Here is a 22,407-nt window from a genome sequence, read left to right on the forward strand (position 1 = left end):
TGAGAGCATTCCAGGCAGAGGAGGCGGCCATGCAAAGTCCCTGAGACAGAAGCATGCCTGACATATTGGAAACTGCCAGGAGCCCAGTGCAGTCAGAGAAGATGGCCATTATAACAACTTGAATTTAACTCTGAGTGAAATAGGAAACCATTGTGATCAAAGGAACAACTTGTAAAGGGCTGGGAGGGGCAGTTAAAAAGTAAAAGTTTGGGAATTGTGATAGAAAACCAGAGGCAAGTGGCTGAGCTGGAGGAGAGGCTTTATGATTGGTGGAAAGCAGCCTTGAGAGAGTTGCGGGGAGCTGAGGAAGGCAGACCCTGGTCCCAGGCCAGGTCCGAGGAGATCAGGGGTGAGCTGCCAGCCTGTGTAATCTAGGCTGCTCTTGCATCGGGCTGCATGCCTCCACAGCACGGGATTATCCCAAACAGACTGGAATGGGAGGACACAGACGGAGTCTCTCTAGGGTCTCACAAACTGAGCAAGCCATGTAGACAGCCAGCATCAGAGCTGGGAGTGGGAACCACCTCCTTCCACATCTGAGTCAGGCTTTGTGAGAGAAATCAGTCAGAACCTCAAGCTTTTCCTATGTGAGTTACCAGCAACAAAGAAAGCCAAGCAAAATCGTAATGTTCTCACTGAATCTGTCAGCAAGGAGACCCTAGAAGTCTGCACAGACAGCGCTGGACAGCAGAAGTGGTGCGTGCCTATCACGTGACATGAGGCTGTGGCAGGGTGACTGGTGCTCCCCTGTGCTGGGGCCGCAGTGATGAACAGAAATGCACGGCACAGGGGCTTCCATCCTCTTCATCCCAACCTGACACCTTCCCCTCCAAGTGCTCTTCCCCCTGAGGGTTTAGTCCGCAGCCAAGGAAGCCTTTCTTGAGGGTTTTCCAGACAGACAGCACAGAGGTGCCTGTGTGTCTCCTGGGCGGGTACCAGTCAGCGGTTTACTGGGGGCCTCGCCCTGCCTGGGGAGCTCAGCTGCAGGCCTGAGGCTGTGGAGTCTTTCTCCCCTGGCACAGACCCTGCGATCCTAAAATCAATTTTGCATTCTAATCCTATTAGCCCCATTAGGAACTGCCTGCTTCAGGTAAATGGAGAGATCAGGACCACACAGGGGACACAGGGTCGTGCCAATTATGCCTAGCTGCCTGAAGTGCAGAAAAATATCTACTAAAAACTGAGTGGTTGGCCCTGTCCGGTTGGCTCAGCGGTAGAGCGTCGGCCTGGCGTGCGGGGGACCCGGGTTCGATTCCCGGCCAGGGCACATAGGAGAAGCGCCCATTTGCTTCTCCACCCCTCCTTCCTCTCTGTCTCTCTCTTCCCCTCCCGCAGCCAAGGCTCCATTGGAGCAAAGATGGCCCGGGCGCTGGGGATGGCTCCTTGGCCTCTGCCCCAGGCGCTAGAGTGGCTCTGGTTGTGGCAGAGCGATGCCCCAGAGGGGCAGAGCATCGACCCCTGGTGGGCAGAGCTTCGCCCCTGGTGGGCGTGCCGGGTGGATCCCGGTCCAGCGCATGCGGGAGTCTGTCTGACTGTCTCTCCCCGTTTCCAGCTTCAGAAAAATACAAAAAACAAAACAAAACAAAACAAAACTGAGTGGTTATATATTTCCAGGGCATGGGTTTACCAGGGATATTTTTCTTCCTTACAATTCATATGTTCTAAGTACATACATTTTTATATCTTTCAAGTATTCTGTAATCAGAGGAAAACATTATGTTTATAATGATGGTGGCAAAAAAACCCTTAATTTGGTGGGAGGAAGAACTCCCAGAATGAGCATTAACGAGAAAGCGGTCCTCATGGAGAAAGCTGGGTCGCCCCCCAGGCTCTGTGAGGGCGGCACCACCCGGTGCCTAGAAGGGTTGGCGCTTGCTAGGGGGCCTGGGTGGGCAGTTGCACTCTGCCCCATGCTGCCACCCCTGGAACAGACCCTGTGGTCCTGAAATCAACTTTACATTCGAATCCCATTATCCCTGCACCTGGCAGACTAAACCTTGAGTGTACTGAATGAACACTAAACTGATTAGAATGAGTTGATTGGGTTTCGACAGCTTCAGGTTGGGGAGGATTTCATTTCCTCTGAGGCTGGCTGGGGCTGAGGTTTCTCTCCTGAGGATACTGTTCCCTGGAGTCGCAGGTGCTTATTTTTCCCTTTCTTCAACTCACACCTGCCAGGTCCTGTACTGCTTAGCTTCCATCTCCAGAGAATGGTGTAGTCTTTTTCTTTTTTTTTTTTTCATTTTTATTATCCAAGTCTATTATATCTATTGCTGAAATTTTTTTTTATAAATAAACTTTTATTTTAATGGAGTGACATCAATAAATCAGGGTACATATATTCAAAGAAAACATTTCCAGGTTATCTTGTCATTTAGTTCTGTTGCATACCCATCACCCAAAGAGAGATCGTCCTCCATCACCCTCTATCCAGTTTTCTTTGTATCTATTGCTGAAATTTTAAGAGAAAAGTTTTTTTAAATTTATTTTATTTATTTTAATTATTTATTTATTTATTCATTTTAGAGAGGAGAGGGAGAGACAGAGAGAGAGAGAGAGGAGAGAGAGAGAGACAAAGAGAGAGAGAGAGGAGAGACAGAGAGAGAGAAGGGGGGGAGGAGCTGGAAGAATCAACTCCCATATGTGCCTTGACCAGGCAAGCCCAGGGTTTTGAACCGGTGACCTCAGCATTTCCAGGTCGACGCTTTATCCACTGCGCCACCACAGGTCAGGCCTAATTTATTTCTTTTTTACAGAGACAGAGAGTGAGTCAGAGAGAGGGATAGACAGGGACAGACAGACAGGAACGGAGAGAGGTGAGAAGCATCAATCATTAGTTTTTCATTGCACGTTGCAACACCTTAGTTGTTCATTGATTGCTTTCTCATATGTGCCTTGACCGTGGGCCTTCAGCAGACTGAGAAACCCCTTGCTGGAGCCAGTGACCTTGGGCTCAAGCTGGTGGGATTTTGCTCAAACCAGATGAGCCCGCGCTCAAGCGGGCAACGTCGGGGTCTCGAACCTGGGTCCTCTGCATCCCAGTCCGACGCTCTATCCACTGCGCCACCGCCTGGTCAAGCGAGAAAAGTTTTTAAGGGACAAAAATCACCTGGAAGCCCACCAACCAGAGATGACCAATATATTTTTGTCGCACACATAGATAGTTGTGAAAATGAAATAATATTAAACATACAGTCTGGGAACATGTTTGTTTTTTTCATGAAATCTTCATCTTAAGTACTTTTTCAAGTCTACAAATGTGTAGGTCTACATTTTTAATGAGTACATATTATTCCATCAGATGACTCAAGCATCACTTAACCATTCCCATATGGTTGGTCATACTCTTATAGCCTTTTGTCATCATCAGCAATGCTGTGATGCACATCTTTGTCCAGGGGGTCCTCGGATTACGACACAGTTCTGTTCCTACAACAGTGGTGTAACTCAAACTTTGGTGTAGGTCGAAACACACCCTAGCCTAAGTCACTTACCTATCCTGACACAATTGTAAAATCATCATCTAGAACTTTATAAAAACACAACTAAGCCACAGAAAAAGGAAAAAGACATAAACATACTGTACTGTACACTGTACAGTAGTAACAGAAAAAATGACCCCCAAAATGAGTACAACAAAACACTCGTATCTCAATTATTTTAAAGATTTTTGTGGGAGTGAGCATCGTAAACTTAAAATGTCATATGTCGAGACTGTCATAACCCTGTCATTATTTGCTCAGGACAAATGATAGGAGATAAACTGCTAGTTTGAAGAGAATGCAATCTTTTAAAGTATGTCTCTAAAACAAGTGAAATCTAATGCCATGGGCCACTCCCTATCTCCTCCCACTCACCGCTCGCCTGGGTTAGAAGAGTTTTGAGTATGTTCATGACCTCTTGCCAAAGAAGTGCATTTCCTTCCCTTTCTCGAACAGCCCACTTGCGATTTCTCTGTTCCTTCTCCTTCCTCTAAAATCACTGCCTTCTATCCCTAATCAGCTCAGTTCAGCTCTACTTGGGGTACTTGGAACACATTTATTTATTTGGATAATTCAGGCCTGACCAGGCGGTGGCACAGAGGATAGAGTGTCGAACTGGGGTGCAGAGGACCCAGGTTTGAAAACTCAAGGTCCCAAGATCCCCAGCTTGAGCACGGGCTCACCAGCTTGAGCACAGGGTCGCTGGCTTGAGCATGAGATCATAGATATAACCCCATGATGGCTGGCTTGAGACCAAAGGTTGTAAGCTTAAGTAAGAGGGTCACTCGCTCTGCTATAGCCCCCCCCCATCAAGGCACATATGAGAAAGCAATCAACAAACAACTAAGGAGCCACAACGAAGAGTTGACACTTCTCATCTCTCTCCCTTCCTGTCTGTCTGTCCCTATCTGCCCTTCTCTCTGTCTCTCTCACTGTCTCTGTCATGAAAAAAAAAAGATAATTCAGTAAAAAGTAAACATGCTGCCCTGGCCGGTTGGCTCAGTGGTAGAGCGTCGGCCTGGCGTGCAGGAGTCCTAGGTTCGATTTCCGGCCAGGGCACACAGGAGAAGCGCCCATCTGCTTCTCCACCCCTCCCCCTCTCCTTCCTCTCTGTCTCTCTCTTCCCCTCCCACAGCCAAGGCTCCATTGGAGCAAAGATGGCCCGGGCGCTGAGGATGGCTCTGTGGCCTCTGCCTCAGGTGCTAGAATGGCTCTGGTGGCAACAGAGCAACACCCCAGATGGGCAGAGCATCGCCTCTGGTGGGCATGCTGGGTGGATCCCGGTCGGGCGCATGCTGAGTCTATCTGACTGCCTCCCTGTTTCCAACTTCAGAAAAATACAAAAAAAAAAAAAAAGTAAACATGCATGAAGCATTTATTCTAGACTAAACCCTGGGAAATACAAAGGTGAACTAGTTAAGTTCTTATCCTCATGGAACTTATAAATACTAACAGAATTTCAGACAGTGACAACTTATCAATATATGAAGAACTAACTGCCTCACCAGTGGTGACATAGTGGATAGAGCTGAGGTCCCAGGTTCGAAACCCTGAGGTTGCCAGCTTGAGCGCAAGCTCACCAGATTGATGTGGGCTCACCAGCTTGAGCGCAGGATCATCAACATGATCCCAAGGTTTCTGGCTTGAGCAAGGGGTCACTAGTTTTGCTGGAGCTCCCCCCACCCCTGCGTTCAAGCAATCAATGAACAACAAAAGTGACACAACTACAAGTTGATGATTTTCATCTCTCTCCCTTCTCCCTTCTCAAAATAAACAAATGAATAAATAAATAATCAACAGAATAATGGGAGAATAAATGGACGTGGAGAGATGCTTTGATAACATGGTACAGTGCCAGTGCATCTTTTCTGAGAATGTGACATTTGAATGAAGAAAATAGATTTTTTAAATTTTATTTATTTATTTATTTTTTACAGAGACAGAGAGTGAGTCAGAGAGAGGGATAGATTTGGACAGACAGACAGGAATGGAGAGAGATGAGAAGCAGCAATCATTAGTTTTTCATTGTGAATTGCAACACCTTAGTTGTTCATTGATTGCTTTCTCATATGTGCCTTGACCGCGGGCCTTCAGCAGACAGAGTAATCCCTTGTTGGAGCCAGCGACCTTGGGTTCAAGTTGGTGGGCTTTTTGCTCAAAGCAGATGAGCCTGCGCTCAAGCTGGCGACCTCAGGGACTCAAATCTGGGTACTCTGCATCCCAGTCCGACGCTCTATCCACTGCGCCACTGCCTGGTCAGGCGAAGAAAATATTTTATAATATTTCTCAGTTGAGGTGTCTTCCTCACTTTGTTAGATGGGATTATTATGCATATCCCAGAGGCAGCACAGTGCCTGGCACATAAAGAGAGCTCAGTAGTTGTGTATGGAATGAATGAATGAATGAATGAATGAATGAATGAATGAATGAGTCAATGGAGGTGATGGTCCCTTCACCCTCTGCACTACTCTGAGCCCAGATCCAGGGGTGTGGGTCCCTTCCTCGGTGCTTCACCTTGCTACCTAAGAATGAACAGGCGACCAGAGATGGTGGGGAGCTTGCTCCACTGCAGAGCAAGCCTCGCACAGTGAGAATCCTGCACAGCAGCACAGCACCATGGTTAAGAGCAGAAGCTTGACTTTGGCCCTGATGTTTGTCCGCTCTGTGACCTTGGACAAGTTACCCAACTCTCTATGAGTCAGTTTTAAATCTAGAAAATGGAGATAATAGCACTTACTTCACTGAGTTGTGAGGATTAAAGGGAGATAAAGTATGTAAGAACTTGGCAGGGTGGCAGGTTCAGCAAAGGGGAGCAGCCGGCCCTGCAGGCCGGAGGTGCCAGGGCCGGCCGGTGGCTGCGTGAGATGGTTTACCTGGCCAGCTCCCGCAGGCCTCTCCCCGGCTGTGGGGCAGCCGGGCCTGGCAGGAGGCTCAAGGCCTGGCAAGACTTCAAGAGGGGAGATGGAATGTGGGCATATTCTCCCCATTTCCCAAATGTTTACCCATACCCTGACTTCTCTTTAAAATGAATTATTGTAAAAACAATATAAAGTCATTAAAGAAAATTTTAAAGAAAAAAGATCACTTATGATCTCATCATTCTAGCCCAATGATGTCATTCTTTTTCTGTTAGTTTTTCCTGTTTGTCCAAATACATACATATTTTATTCCACTGCTGTTACAGTAATCTTTTATTTTATTTTATTAGGTTTGTTTTGTTTTTACAGAAACAGAGAGAGAGTCAGTGAGAGGGACAGATAGAGACAGACAGACAGGAATGGAGAGAGATGAGAAGCATCAATTATCAGTTTTTCGTTGCGACACCTTAGTTGTTCATTGATTGCTTTCTCATATGTGCCTCGACTGTGGGCCTTCAGCAGACTGAGTAACCCTTGCTTGAGCCAGCGACCTTGGGTCCAAGCTGGTGAACTTTTGCTCAAACCAGATGAGCCCACGCTCAAGCTGGCAACGTCGGGGTCTCAAACCTGGGTCCTCTGCATCCCGGTCCGACGCTCTATCCACTGCACCACCGCCTGGTCAGGCTATTTTATTGGTTTTTATGAGTTTATCTGAACCAAACTGACAACAATGCCCAGGAACAAGATCTCAAAAACTTCTACAGTGATATATTTTATATTTTGCATGCCATTTAACATTTTTATCATAAATGTTCCTTCATAATCCTGTAGTCTTCAGACATAGATTGTAATTTTTTTTTTGAGAGAGAGAGAGAGAGAGAGGAAAGAAGGGGGGAGGAGAGGGATGAGAAACATCAACTCATAGTTGCTTCATTTTAGTTGTTTTTTTATTGCTTCTCATTTGTGCTTTGACCGAGGTGGGGGAGTAGGGCTCAAGCTGAGCCATTGACCCCGTGTTCAAGCTGGTAAGCCCGTGTCCAAGCCAATGAGCTCTCATTTAGCCGGCAACGTTGGGGTTTCCAACCAGGGCGCTCAGCTATGGGCCAACACTCAATTCACTTCACCACCACCAGTCAGACTATATCTTTTAAATTCCTTATGGTTGTATTGCTCCCCAGTATAACTATTTACACTCTATATCAGTGGTAGTCTACCTAGTCCCTACCGCCCACTAGTGGGCATTCCAGCTTTTATGGTGGGTGGTAGTGGAGCAACCAAAGTAGAAATAAAAAGATAAATTTAACTATAGTAAGTTGTTTTATAAAGATTTATTCTGCCAAACTTAGTGAAAATCCGACATAAAGTACTGGTAAGTAATTATTATATGCTTTAACTTGCTGTAACTCTGCTTTATAAATTTTATAGAGTAAAGTTACTTCCCTACTTTATAAATCACCATTACTGTGGAACCAGTGGGTGGTTAGAAAATTTTACTACTAACAGAGACACAAAAGTGGGCGGTAGGTATAAAAAGGTTGACTACCCCTACTCTATATGAATATATGAGCACATCCTCACCAGCTCTGCAGACAGCTTTAGTGTTGTTTTACATGGTTGAATCTTGTTTACTTAATCTGGTACATCATGGTGTTTATTTACTATTTAAATTCCTGGTGAATAAACTTTAGTTCCTAGTCTTTGCTAATTATCATTCTCGATTAGCTACATATTTACAAACCTAACCTTCTGGCTTATTTGCCACACGATTATTTTCCAATCTATCATCTTTCCTTTTTCTTTTTTAAAATTATGCTTTTTAAAAATTATAAAAGCAATACGTTTATGGTAGAAAAAATTGAAAAATAAAGTATTAAAATATATGTCATCACTTAGAATTAGCCTTTATAATCCTATTTTAAAACCAACTATAAAAATAAATTTTTGCAGAGAGATTCCTGGTATAATGGGAAAGAACTAGTCCTCAGAGTGATGTCAGAGAAATGGCGCCGTGAGGAGCGCGACCAACAAATCTCCCCAAAATTTCAACAAGTTCATCAACCAGAGACAGAAAAATCTATCCTTGGAGCCCTGGCCGGTTGGCTCAGTGGTAGAGCGTCGGCCTAGCGTGCAGAAGTCCCGGGTTCGATTCCCGGCCAGGGCACACAGGAGAAGCGCCCATCTGCTTCTCCACCCCTGCCCCTCTCCTTCCTCTCTGTCTCTCTCTTCCCCTCCTGCAGCCGAGGCTCCACTGGAGCAAAGATGGCCCGGGCGCTGGGGATGGTTCCTCGGCCTCTGCCCCAGGCACTAGAGTGGCTCTGGTCGCAACAGAGCGACCCCCCTAGAGGGGCAGAGCATCGCCCCCTGGTGGGCAGAGCATCGCCCCCTGGTGGGCGTGCCGGGTGGATCCCGGTCGGGCACATGCAGGAGTCTGTCTGACTGTCTCTCCCTGTTTCTGGCTTCAGAAAAAAAAAAAAAAATCTATCCTTGGAGCGTCTGGGAGTCCCACACACTGAAATAAAGTGCTATCAACAAGACCACCCTCAGATGCCATTAAGAAAAAGGAAATCGAATATTAGGGATACAAAAGATAGAGAAGTAACACAGTTAGATGTGGAAAAATCTATGGAGAAAAAATTTAATATATTGGAAACCTTGGAGCTAAATGACAGAGAATTGAAAATAGAAATCCTAAAAATACTCAGAGATATACAAGAAAACACAGAAAGGCAATTTAGGGAGCTCAGAAAACAACTCAACAAACACAAAGAATATATTACCAAGGAAATTGAAACTATAAAAACAAATCAGACAGAGATGAAAAACTCAATTCATGAACTGAAAAACGAGGTAACAAGCTTAGCTAATAGAACAGGCCAGATAGAAGGTAGGATTAGTAACATAGAAGACAAGCAACTTGAGGCATAACAGAGAGAAGAAGAGAGAGACTCAAAAATTTAAAAAAATGAGAAAGCCCTACAGGAATTGTCTGACTCCATCAAAAAGAATAACATAAGAATAATAGGTATATCAGAGGGAGAAGAGAGAGAAAATGGAATGGAGGATATATTCAAACAAATAATAGATGAGAACTTCCCAAGCCTGTGGAAAGAACTAAAGCCTCAAATTCAAGAAACAAACAGAACACCGAGTTTTCTTAACCACAACAAACCCACTCCAAGGCACATCATAATGAAATTGGCACAAACCAATGACAAAGAAAAAATTCTCAAGGCAGCCAGGGAAAAGAAGAACACAACATATAAAGGAAGGCCTATTAGATTATCATCAGATTTCTCAGCAGAAACACTACAAGCTAGAAGAGAGTGGACCCCAATATTTAAAGTCCTGAAAGAGAGGAACTTTCAGTCAAAAATACTATACCCATCAAAGTTATCCTTCAAATATGAAGGAGAAATAAAAACATTCATAAATACAGAAAAGATGAGGGAATTTATCATCAGAAAACCCCCACTCCAGGAAATACTAAAGGCGGTTTTCCAACCAGATACAAAGAACAAAACAAAACCACAAATAAAAGCTCCACCAAGCCTGACCTGTGGTGGCGCAGTGGATAAAGCGTCGACCTGGAAATGCTGAGGTCGCTGGTTTGAAACCCTGGGCTTGCCTGGTCAAGGCACATATGGGAGTTGATGCTTCCAGCTCCTCCCCCCCTTCTCTCTCTCTGTCTCTCCTCTCTCTCTCTCTCTGTCTCTCCCTCTCCTCTGTAAAATAAATAAATAAATTAATTAAAAAAAAAAAAAAGCTCCAACAAGAACACAATAAAACCAAATTTAAACTGTGACAACAAAAACAAAAAAAAGGGGAGAGGACAAAGATTAACAGTAGCAAAGGATGATGGAGTGCAGAAACACCCATAAGATAGGGCACTACAATGAATATGGTAGGTACCCTTTTCATTACTTAATAGTAACCACCCTTGAAAAAACCACCACAGAAGCACATGACTTAAAAAAGGTAGCAACAGAAGAAAGAAGTATGGAATACAAACAAAAACAAATGATAAAAAAACAAAAGAGAAGAATCAAACAAGATACAAAACTAACAGAAAGCAATTTATAAAATGGCAATAGGGAACCCACAAGTGTCAATAATTACACTACATGTAAATAGATTAAACTCACCAATAAAAAGACACAAAGTAGCAGAATGGATTAAAAAATAAAATCCAACTGTATGCTGCCTACAAGAAACACATCTAAGCAACAAAGATAAAAACAAATTCAAAGTGAAAGGCTGGAAAACAATACTCCAAGCAAATAACATCCCCAAAAAAGCAGGTGTAGCAATATTCATATCTAATAATGCTGACTACAAGACAGCAAAAGTACTCAGAGACAAAAATGGTCATTTCAGCCTGACCAGGAGGTGGCGCAGCGGATAGAGCATTGGACGGGGATGAGGAAGACCCAGGTTCGAGACCCCGAGGTCACCATCTTGAGCGCAGGCTCATCTGGTGTGAGCAAAAAGCTCACCAGCTTGGATCCAAGGTTGCTGGCTTGAGCAAGGGGTTACTTGGTCTGCTGAAGGCCCACGGTCAAGGCACATATGAGAAAGCAATCAATGAACAACTAAGGTGTTGCAATGAAAAACTGATGATTGATGCTTCTCATCTCTCTCCGTTCCTGTCTGTCCCTATCTATCCCTCTCTCTGACTTTCGCTCTGTCTCTGAAGAAAAAAAAGGTCATTTCATAATGATTAAGGGGACACTGAATCAAGAAGAAATAACAATTCTTAATATATATGCACCAAACCAAGGAGCACCAAAATATATAAGACAGCTACTTACTGACCTAAAAACAAAAACTGAGAAAAATACAATCATACTTGGAGACCTCAATACACCGCTGATGGCTCTAGATCGTTCATCCAAACAAAAAATCAATAAAGATATATTGGCCTTAAACGAAACACTAGAGCACCTGGATATGATAGACATCTATAGGACACTTCATCCCAAATTGACAGAGTATACATTTTTCTCTAGTGTACATGGAACATTCTCAAGAAATGACCATATGTTGGGCCACAAAAATAACATCAGCAAATTCAGAAAAATCAAAATTGTACCAAGCATATTTTCTGATCATAAAGCCGTAAAACTAGAATTCAACTGTAAAAAAGAGGGGAAAAAAACCCACAAAAATGTGGAAACTAAACAACATACTTTTAAAAAATGAATGGGTCAAAGAAGAAATAAGCGCAAAGATCAAAAGATATATACAGACAAATGAAAAAGACAATACGACATATCAGAATCTCTGGGATGCAGCAAAAGCAGTAATAAGAGGGAAGTTCATATCACTTCAGGCTTATATGAACAAACAAGAGAGAGCCCAAGTAAACCACTTAACTTCACACCTTAAGGAACTGAAAAAAGAAGAACAAAGACAACCCAAAACCAGCCGAAGAAAGGAAATAATAAAAATCAGAGCAGAAATAAATGAAACAAAGAACAGAAAAATTATAGAAAAAATTAATAAAACAAGGAGCTGGTTCTTTGAAAAGATCAACAAAATTGACAAACCCTTGGCAAGACTCACCAAGGAAAAAAGAGAAAGGACTCATATAAACAAAATTCAAAATGAAAGAGGAGAAATCACCAGACATCATAGGTATACAAAGAATTATTGTAGAATACTATGAAAAACTATATGCCACAAAATTCAACAATCTAGAAGAAATGGATAAATTCCTAGAACAATATAACTTTCCTAGACTGAGTCATGAAGAAGCAAAAAGCCTAAACAGACCAATTAGCAGGGAGGAAATAGAAAAACTATTAAAAACCTTCCCAAAAATAAAAGTCCACAGGCCCTGGCCGGTTGGCTCAGTGCTGGAGCATCGGCCTAGTGTGCAGGAGTCCCGGGTTCGATTCCTGGCCAGGGCACACAGGAGAAGTACCCATCTGCTTCTCCACCCTTCCCCCTCTCCTTCCTCTCTGTCTCTCTCTTCCCCTCCCGCAGCCGAGGCTCCATTGGAGCAAAGTTTGCCCGGGCGCTGAGTATGGCTCTGTGGCCTCTGCCTCAGGTGCTAGAATGGCTCTGATTGCAGCAGAGCGACACCACAGATGGGCAGAGCACCACCCCCTGGTGGGCGTGCCAGGTGGATCCTGGTTGGGCGCATGCAGGAGTCTGTCTGACTGCCTCCCCATTTCCAACCTCAAAAAAATACAAAAAAAAAAAAAAAAAGTCCAGGCCCAGACGGTTATACTAGTGAATTCTATCACACATTCAAAGAAGATTTGATTTCTATTGTACTCAAAGTCTTCCAAAAAATTGAAGAAGAGCCTGACCTGTGGTGGCAAAGTGGATAAAGCATCGACCTGGAAATGCTGAGGTCGCCAGTTCGAAACCCTGGGCTTGCCTGGTCAAGGCACATACGGGAGTTGATGCTTCCAGCTCCTCCCCACCTTCTCTCTCTGTCTCTCTCTCTTCTCTCTCTCTCCCTCTCTGTCTCTCTCTCTACCTTTCTCTCTCCTCTCTAAAATGAATAAATAAAATTTTAAAAAAAGAAAAGAAAAATAAATTGAAGAAAAAGCAATACTTCCAAACACATTTTATGAGGCCAACATAACCCTCATACCAAAACCTGGCAAGGGCGGCACAAAAAAAAGAAAACTACAGACCAATATATCTAATGAATACAGATGCTAAAATACTAAACAAAATACTAGCAAATCGAATACAACATATTAAAAATATATACATCATTATCAAGTGGGATTCATCCCAGAATCTCAAGGATGGTTCAACATACGTAAAACGGTTAACGTAATACACCATATCAATAAAACAAAGAACAAAAACCACATGATCTTATCAATAGATGCAGAAAAGGCATTCGATAAAATACAACACAACTTTATGTTTAAGACACTCAACAAAATGCATATAGAAGGAAAATATCTCAACATGATAAAGGCCATATATGATAAACCATCAGCCAACATCATATTAAATGGCATAAAACTGAGGACTTTCCCCCTTAAATCAGGAACAAGACAGGGTTGTCCACTCTCTCCACTCTTATTTAACGTGGTGCTAGAAGTTCTGGTCAGAGCAATCAGACAAGAGAAAGAAATAAAAGGCATCCATATCGGAAAAGAAGAAGTAAAGGTATCACTTTTTGCAGATGATATGATCCTATACATTGAAAACCCCAAAGACTCCACAAAAAGATTACTAGAAACAATAAACCAATACAGTAAGGTCGCAGGATACAAAATTAATATACAAAAGTCCATAGACTTTGTATATGCCAACAATGAAATATTAGAAAACAAACTCAAAACAATAATCCCCTTCACGATTGCAACAAAAAAATAAAACCTAGGAATAAACATAACAAAGAATGTAAAAGACCTATATAACGAAAACTACAAAGCATTGATTGTTAAGGGAAATCGAAAAAGATACAATGAGATGGAAAAATATTCCTTGTTCTTGGATAGGAAGAATAAATATAATCAAAATGGCCATATTACCCAAAGCAATTTATAAATTTAATGCAATTCCCATCAAAATTCCGATGACATTTTTTTAAAGAAATGGAACAAAAAATTATCAGATTTATGTGGAACTATAAAAAACCCCAAATAGCCTGACCTGCGGTGGTGCAGTGGATAAAGCATCGACCTGGAACGCTGAGGTCGCTGGTTCAAAACCCTGGGCTTGCCTGGTCAAGGCACATATGGTAGTTGATGCTTTCTGCTCCTCCCACCTTCTCTCCCTCTGTTTCTCTCTCTCTCTCTCTCTCTCTCTGTCTCCTCTCTCTAAAATGAATAAAATCTTAAAAAAAAAACCAAACCCAAATAGCCAAAGCAATCCTAAGGAAAAAGAATGAGCTGGGGCATTACAATACCTGACTTCAAACTATATTATAGGGCCACGACAATCAAAACAGCATGGTATTAGCAGAAAAATAGACACTCAGACCAATGGAACAGAATAGAAAGTCCAGAAATAAAACCACATATATATGGTCAAATAGCCTGACCTGGTGGTGGCGCAGTGGATAAAGCGTCGACCTGGAAATGCTGAGGTCGCCGGTTTGAAACCCTGGGCTTGTCTGGTCAAGGCACATATGAGAGTTGATGCTTCCAGCTCCTCCCCCCCTTCTCTCTCTCTCTCTCTGTCTCTCCCTCTCCTCTCTAAAAAATGAATAAATAAAAAAGTAAATAAAAATAAATATATGGTCCAATAATTTTCGATAAAGGGGCCAACAACACACAATGGTGAAAAGAAAGCCTCTTCAACAAATGGTGCTGGGAAAACTGGAAAGCTACATGCAAAAGAATGAAACTTGACTACAGTTTGTTCCCTTGTACTAAAATTAATTCAAAATGGATCAAAGATCTAAACATAAGACCTGAAACAATAAAGTACATAGAAGAAGACATAGGTACTAAACTCATGGACCTGGGTTTTAAAGAGCATTTTATGAATTTGACTCCAATGGCAAGAGAAGTGAAGGCAAAAATTAATGAATGGGACTACATCAGACTAAGAAGTTTTTGCTCAGCAAGAGAAACTGACAACAAAATAAACAGACAGCCAACTAAATGAGAAATGATATTTTCAAACAGCAGCTCAGATAAGGGTCTAATATTCAAAATATACAAAGAACTCATAAAACTCAACAACAAACAAACAAACAATCCAATAAAAAAAAAGGGAAGAGGACATGAACAGACACTTCACCCAGGAAGAAATACAAATGGCCAACAGATATATGAAAAGATGCTCATCTTCATTAGTTATTAGAGAAATGCAAATCAAAACTACAATGAGATACCACCTCACACTTGTTAGATTAGCTATTATCAACAAGACAGGTAATAGCAAATGTTGGAGAGGCTGTGGAGAAAAAGGAACCCTCATTCACTGTTGGTGGGAATGTAAAGTACAATAGTACAACCATTATGGAAGAAGGTATGGTGGTTCCTCAAAAAACTGAAAATAGAACTACCTTATGACCCAGCAATCCCTTTACTGGGTATATACCCCCCCAAACTCAGAAACATTGATACGTAAAGACACATGTAGCCCCATGTTCATTGCAGCATTGTTCATAGTGGCCAAGACATGGAAACAACCAAAAAGCCCTTCAATAGAAGACTGGATAAAGAAGATGTGGCACATATACACTATGGAATACTACTCAGCCATAAGAAATGATGACATCGGATAATTTACAACAAAATGGTGGGATCTTGATAACATTATACGGAGTGAAATAAGTAAATCAGAAAAAAATCAAGAACTACATGATTCCATACATTGGTGGGACATAGAAACGAGATTAAGAGACATGGACAAGAGTGTGGTGGTTACCGGGGTGGGGGGGAAGGGAAAGGGGGAGGGGCACAAAGAAAACTAGATAGAAGGTGATGGAGGACAATCTGACTTTGGGTGATGGGTATGCAACATAATTGAATGACAAGATAACCTGGACATGTTTTCTTTGAATATATGTACCCTGATTTATTGATGTCACCGCATTAAAATTAAATAAATTTTATTTTAAAAATAAATAAATTTTTGCATCTACCGGGAAATGAGAATATAGGCTAGTTACTAGAGGACATTAACAGATTATTGTCAATTTTGTGGGTGTATAATATCATAGTAAATATGTAACTTTAAAAATAAGCTTATCAATTAAGACTGGTAAGGTAAAGTCTCAGATTAGCTTTTAAAAATCTCAGGACAAGAAAACAAACAAAAGTTTGGAGGAAATGATATAAAACTAAATTGGCAAAATGTTAATATTTCTTGAAACAGAGCATGTATGGCATTTGTGTGTGTACGTATATAATTTATTTTCTTATCCTCTCTAACTTTGCATACCTTTGAAATCTTCTGTGATAAATAGTTTAAAGCAGTGGTTCTCAACCTTTCTAATGCCGTGACCCTGCAATACAGTTCCTCATGTTGCGGTGACCCCAAACCAAAAAATAATTTTGGTGGCTACTTCATAACTGTAATTTTGCTACAGTTATGATTTGGAATGTAAATACCTGATATGCATTATGTATTCTCAATGCCTCTCCACCTCCTAGGTTTCTGTCCTCCAGTGCTTGCTGCAACCGCCCACTGATGACGTCAGCAAGTGCCGAACACACGTAATCCCCCACCTCTTAGGCCCCGGACGGATGATGCAATCACGTCTGCGCATGACCGCAGGCATTCAGTTTGGAACACACATCCATAACGGCATGCGTTCAAGCTGAATAGCACTGCTGCAGACGGTAGCGCAGCTTCTCAGCAGCTAAAGCCATCGGAAATATGTATTTTCCGATGGCTTTAGGCGACCCCTGTGTTTTGGTCGTTCGACCCCCGCTGGGGTCGCGACACAGGTTGAAAACCGCTGGTTTAAAGCATTTAATTTGCAGATGTTCCAAGTGTTCTTAATGTCCCAACCTTGACTCCTTAACTCTTATTTTCTATTTCTCATCCCTGATCTTTGTTTTTCCTCATTCGTATTGTACTGTTACCTACCACACCAGCCAAGCTCTGTTCCATCTGGTTAGTCTGGCCTTCGCCCATCTCCAAGGGGAATGCATGTCCATCAGGATTTCGTCGTTTGTTTCACTGCTCTTACCACCAGCAGTACTTGAATACTCAAATCATTGTCGAATAAAGAATAAGTCATTGTTTAACATTTTAAAATTACAGGTATTCATTCTTATTTTAAATTTAACATAAGAAAAAAAGATAGTGTAGTAGAATAAAGGACTTGCTGAACATTATGGTTCCTAAAAGACCTTCTAAAGTTAAAAAAAAATGTGTATATGAAAATCGTCAAAGTTGGAGGCATTAGATTTTCTTTTCTTTTTTTTTTACTGCTCATTTCTTTCGTTTTTTTGTTTTTTTGTTTTGTTTTGTTTTTCAGGGAGAGAGAGAGAGAGTCAGAGAGAGGGATAGATAGGGACAGACAGGAACGGAGAGAGATAAGAAGCATCAATCATCAGTTTTTCATTGCGACATCTTAGTTGTTCATTGATTGCTTTCTCATATGTGCCTTGACTGTGGGCCTTCAGCAGACCGAGTAACCCCTTGCTCGAGCCAGTGACCTTGGGTCCAAGCTATTGAGCTTTTTGCTCAAACCAGATGAGCCCGCTCTCAAGCTGGCGACCTCGGGGTCTCGAACCTGGGTCCCCCGCATCCCAGTCCGACGCTCTATCCACTGCGCCACTGTCTGGTCAGGCTTACTGCTCATTTCTTAATGGGTGTGTATTTAATTTCCAAGCAGTAAAACTTAGTAATTGCTTCAAAAACATCAGAGTAAACGTAACTAATATTTAATGAAACAAACATTATTATTATTTTACTTACACATATACCAAGAACAAAGTAGAAAACATAGGGCTACTTTTATAGTGATTCTCTATATAAGACAAATAGGAAAAGGCTGACCAGTGAGCAAAATATCTTATAAAATATCCTAGCCGAAGGGAGAAAGTTTGCTATTATGAAAAAATGATTAGAGCTACCACATTTTCTTTGTGGTTCTTTTTATTACTTTCTTAAAAATATCCATCACACCCACCAGTCACTGGCCAGTGTGGGAGCGCGTACCTGGGCAGACCTAGTCAAGCAGTAGGAGGAAGATGCCCTCTTCCTTCCCTGACACCAGCCTCTTCCACCTTTTCTCCCTGCCTTCCCCTCCGGCCAGTCTAAGTCTTCCCAAAGTGGGTACTCGCTTTTTTCTCCCTCCTCCCAACCCACTCTCAGCTCCCTCCCTCACCAACAACACACTGGTTTCCAGCCCTGGGGGCCTGGCTCACCTGAGACGCTATGTACACACAGGCACTACCCTGCCTCCCTGGGCCCCATGTTCGCAGATCCTGACCTTGTAGGTCTGGGTGGAGGCTGGGAGTTTGTCTTTCTTGAAGTCTTCCATGCAATTCTGATGAGCAGGTTTAGGAACCATTCCAAAAGTGTCTTCCATTCTTCTTTACACACCCTAGAACCTACCATAGTGCCTGGCAAATGATAGGTGCTGAACAAATATGTAACAAATGAACTGAAGGAAAAAAAATTTAAGTCCTTGTATATGTATAGAAAAGTCAGTGTCACCTCTTTTAATTTTCACAACCATTTTGTGAGGCAGAGAATAAAGTGGGTATTATTATTCCCCTTTCCCAGAACACTGGAGGGTAGAGGGATGACCCCCAGGACCTCAGTGGAGAGACCAGAGGCTATTTCCTTCCACCAGGCCAACTCCCAGAGGCTTAGGGTAAGGGTCAGAGTTTAAGGCGGAGAGAAAGTAATCCCCACTCCCATTACTTAGTGAGGCAATTTTCAACATTTTTCATCTCATGGCACACATAAACTAATTATTAAAATTCTGTAGCACACCAAAAATTAAATAAATTTTTTGCCAGTCTGACAAAAAAATAGGTGTAATTTTGATTAATATACAAAAAAATACTAATTACTTACCTTTTTTCCTCCAAAGTGACTCTTTTTTTTTTTTTTTTTTTTGAACACTTGCACTTTTATTTATTTTTTATAGAGACAGAGAGTCAGAGACAGGGATAGATAGGGACAGACAGGAACGGAGAGATGAGAAGCATCAATCATTAGTTTTTCGTTGCAACACCTTAGTTGTTCATTGATTGCTTTCTCATATGTGCCTTGACCATGGGGCTACAGCAGACCGAGTGACCCCTTGCTCGAGCCAGCAACTTTAGGTCCAAGCTGGTGAGCTTTGCTCAAACCAGATGAGACCGTGCTCAAACTCGTGACCTCGGGCTCTCGAACCTGGGTCCTCTGCATCCCAGTCTGATACTCCATCCACTGTGACTTTAAAAAAAAAATCAGATGCCTATACTTACATATAAGAATTTCTAATACCAACAATTAACCAATCAGATGCAACCTTATTATGCAACATGATCAATAAGATGCAACTCTATTATACGGCCTATATATTTATGGTTCAAGTCAGGGCATTCACACTAGATAGCTGTCTGGTGTATTGTCTGCTGTCTGGTTTTTTGTTTTTATTTTTTTGACAATCTCAGGGAAAAGAGGCCAGTGCCCCTGACTAAGTAGTCAGGTGTTCCATGTTTTAAAAATTCTTGCGGGTCTGACCTGTGGTGGCGCAGTGGATAAAGCATCGACCTGGTATGCTAAGGTCACAGGTTCGAAACCCCGGGCTTGCCTGGTCAAGGTTCATATGGGAATTGATGCTTCCTGCTCCTCCCCTCTTCTCTCTCTCTTTCTCTCTCTCTCTCTCTCTCTCTCTCTCTCTCTCTCTCTCTCTTTCCCCCCTAAAATAAATAAATAAAATCTTTTAAAAAAATTCTTGCGGCACACCAGTTGAAAATTACTGACTTAGTGAGTAGAGGGGAGTGGAGGCAAGGGGGCCAAAAGAGGAGAAGAAAGAAGAGAAGGGCCAGAAAAGAAGAAGCAGGGAGAGGTTAGAGGTGCCTAAAAGTATGGAAATGAAACAAGGCATCAAAATTAAAAAAACAAGACTAGTGCACACTAAAGGGGCCCAGACAGAATTCTGGACCAGGGGCCAGAGCAGCTCCATCACAGCAGGCAGAGGGAGACGGAGGGCGTTCTAGAGAAAACAGCTCAGGGGATGTCAGTCAGAACACCTACTTCTGGGGAGCAGGCATGTGCCACTGGACTGGAGTTCGATCTTTCCCTTGGGGTCAGAGCTCTGGGCTCAAAACCCCTGTGAAAAACATGTCCTCCTGCTGGCTGTGGCCTCTGTCCCCAGGCCTCCTCCCCTAGGACTGTGTGTTTAGGCAATTGCACTGCATTTTTAGAACAATTTTTAACTTGCAGGCGGCACCTGCGGAACCAGAATGTCTGGTCAAGACGGGTTACATAACACCTCCGACCTTCTGGTGCTAAGGTCAGGCAAGGGCTGCACCTAGTCAGAGAAGGTAGGAGGTGAAAGAAGGGCTCCCCTCCTCCCTGGAGATCTGAGCCCCCACTCTGGAGAAGGAAAGCTGAGCGGGGCAGGACCAGACTGAGTCATCCATCCAGAGGCCCTTAAAATGCAGCTCTGCTGTTCCAAGCCTTCCCGAAGGGTTTCGGCTAGATCTAAGAAAGAACCTCACCACTGAGGAGCTGCAAGATATGAACATGTTACCTGAAGATGTGAAGTGTTCTTTAGTACCTGTTTAAAGATTCTGTCTGATGAATCAAGTCCTGCCTAGCACAGAAGGGTGGACTATATGACTTCCAGAAGACTCTATCTGGCTGACAGTGCATGCTATGCTGGGCAGATCCCAGGTTAGGTGACCTCGTACTGAAGACCTAAGTGCCCTTCTGGGAACAAGACCAAACCTCCAAGAAGGTTTGCAGAATTAAGATAAGGAGCTGAGTTCACTGCAGCCTTACAGCAGTCTAGGGCAGGCCTGAGCAGAGGGAGGAAGGGAATGCAGACAGCCAGCAGGGAGGCTGGAATGCACGTTACAGAAACAGCCTAGAGGCCACAGAACCCAGCAAGGTGGGTGGGAGACGGAATGCTGCGGGCCAAGCCAGCGCTGGCAGCGACCATGGAGAGCATCTGGTCCAACCTCTTCATTCTATAGACACAAGACTGAGAAGTGACTCATCAGCTCACAGTCCCGTAGAAAAAGAGAGCATGTAAGGCTAGTAGAGCAGCGAGAGGCAGTTAGTTAGTTCAAGGCATTAAAATCTTCCATGAACTTCAGATGGTCAAAGGGGAGCCTAGCTCTGGAGGTTCCTGGGTGGATTCGGAGGAGGGTTTGAGAAGCCCCTGTAGAGTTCTGAACCCTGGGTCTGGAGCTTAGCCCTGGCTGCAAGCCACAGATGGGAAGACATCTAAGAGATCTGGAGGAAGGACAGTTAACAGGACTTAGAAATGGACCTCCTGTGGTCAAACCAATGACCCAAAGTGGCGACTGATATTTCTGCCTTGAAGTTTTTTCCTAAGCTCCCAAGGTTACTGCCCAACTCTGCCAACTTTCCCATAACTCAGGAGCAAGACCCTGCCTATACACCCTTTGCCTAGCCAGTCAACACACCCATGGAGCCCACTTCTCTGGGCTGTGGGGCACCTCCCTCCACTCACACCTATTTCCTTCTCCTTCCCCGTCCTCCCTTCACCTGGCTCACAGACAGGCTGAACCCCCGCCCCTTTCACTGACACTATGGGGGCCCCATTGGTCATATTTACCTCACCCCGATTCCCCTGCACACTGGCCCAGCCTCCTCACTTGTCCCCTGCCTCCACCTGTGCCCCTCCAGTCCTCTCGCTCGGAGCCAGCAACTAGAGTACGAAAACACGAACCTGATCCTCTCACTCCCCTGAAAGCCAGTCATGGCTCTCCAGAGCCCCCAAGATAAAGCACCAACTCCTCGGGAGTTGACTGGGCAAGCCCAGGGTTTTGAACTAGTAACTTCAGCGTTCCAGGTGGCTGTTCCATCCACTGCACCACTACAGGTCAGGCTGAGATGCTTTTGTGTGTGGTTTTTTTGTTTGTTTGTTTATTTTATATATATATATATATTTTTTTTTTTTCTGAAGCTGGAAACGGGGAGAGACAGTCAGACTCCCGCATGCGCCCGACCAGGATCCACCCGGCACGCCCACCAGGGGCGACGCTCTGCCCACCAGGGGGCAATGCTCTGCCCCTCTGGGGCGTCGCTCTGCCACGACCAGAGCCACTCTAGCAGAGGCCAAGGAGCCATCCCCAGCGCCTGGGGCCATCTTTGCTCCAATGGAGCTTGGCTGCGGGAGGGGAAGAGAGAGACAGAGAGGAAGGGGGGGGGGGTGGAGAAGCAGATGGGCTCTTCTCCTATGTGCCCTGGCCGGGAATCGAACCCGGGTCCCCCGCATGCCAGGCCGACGCTCTACCACTGAGCCAACCGGCCAGGGCCTGCTGAGATGTTTTTGAATATAGTTCCTATCTTCAGAACTAACCGTCTCTCCAGGTTTTGCATAATCCACCTATTTGATTGGCAGACATTCCCTTTATTTTCATCTAAAAGGATATTAAAATAAATTAGGATCAAAGATAAAGCCCTCTGTCCTACTACTCTAGTCCACATGA

The sequence above is a fragment of the Saccopteryx leptura genome, chromosome 8 (assembly GCF_036850995.1).
Source record: "Saccopteryx leptura isolate mSacLep1 chromosome 8, mSacLep1_pri_phased_curated, whole genome shotgun sequence".
Classification (NCBI taxonomy): Eukaryota; Metazoa; Chordata; class Mammalia; order Chiroptera; family Emballonuridae; genus Saccopteryx; species Saccopteryx leptura.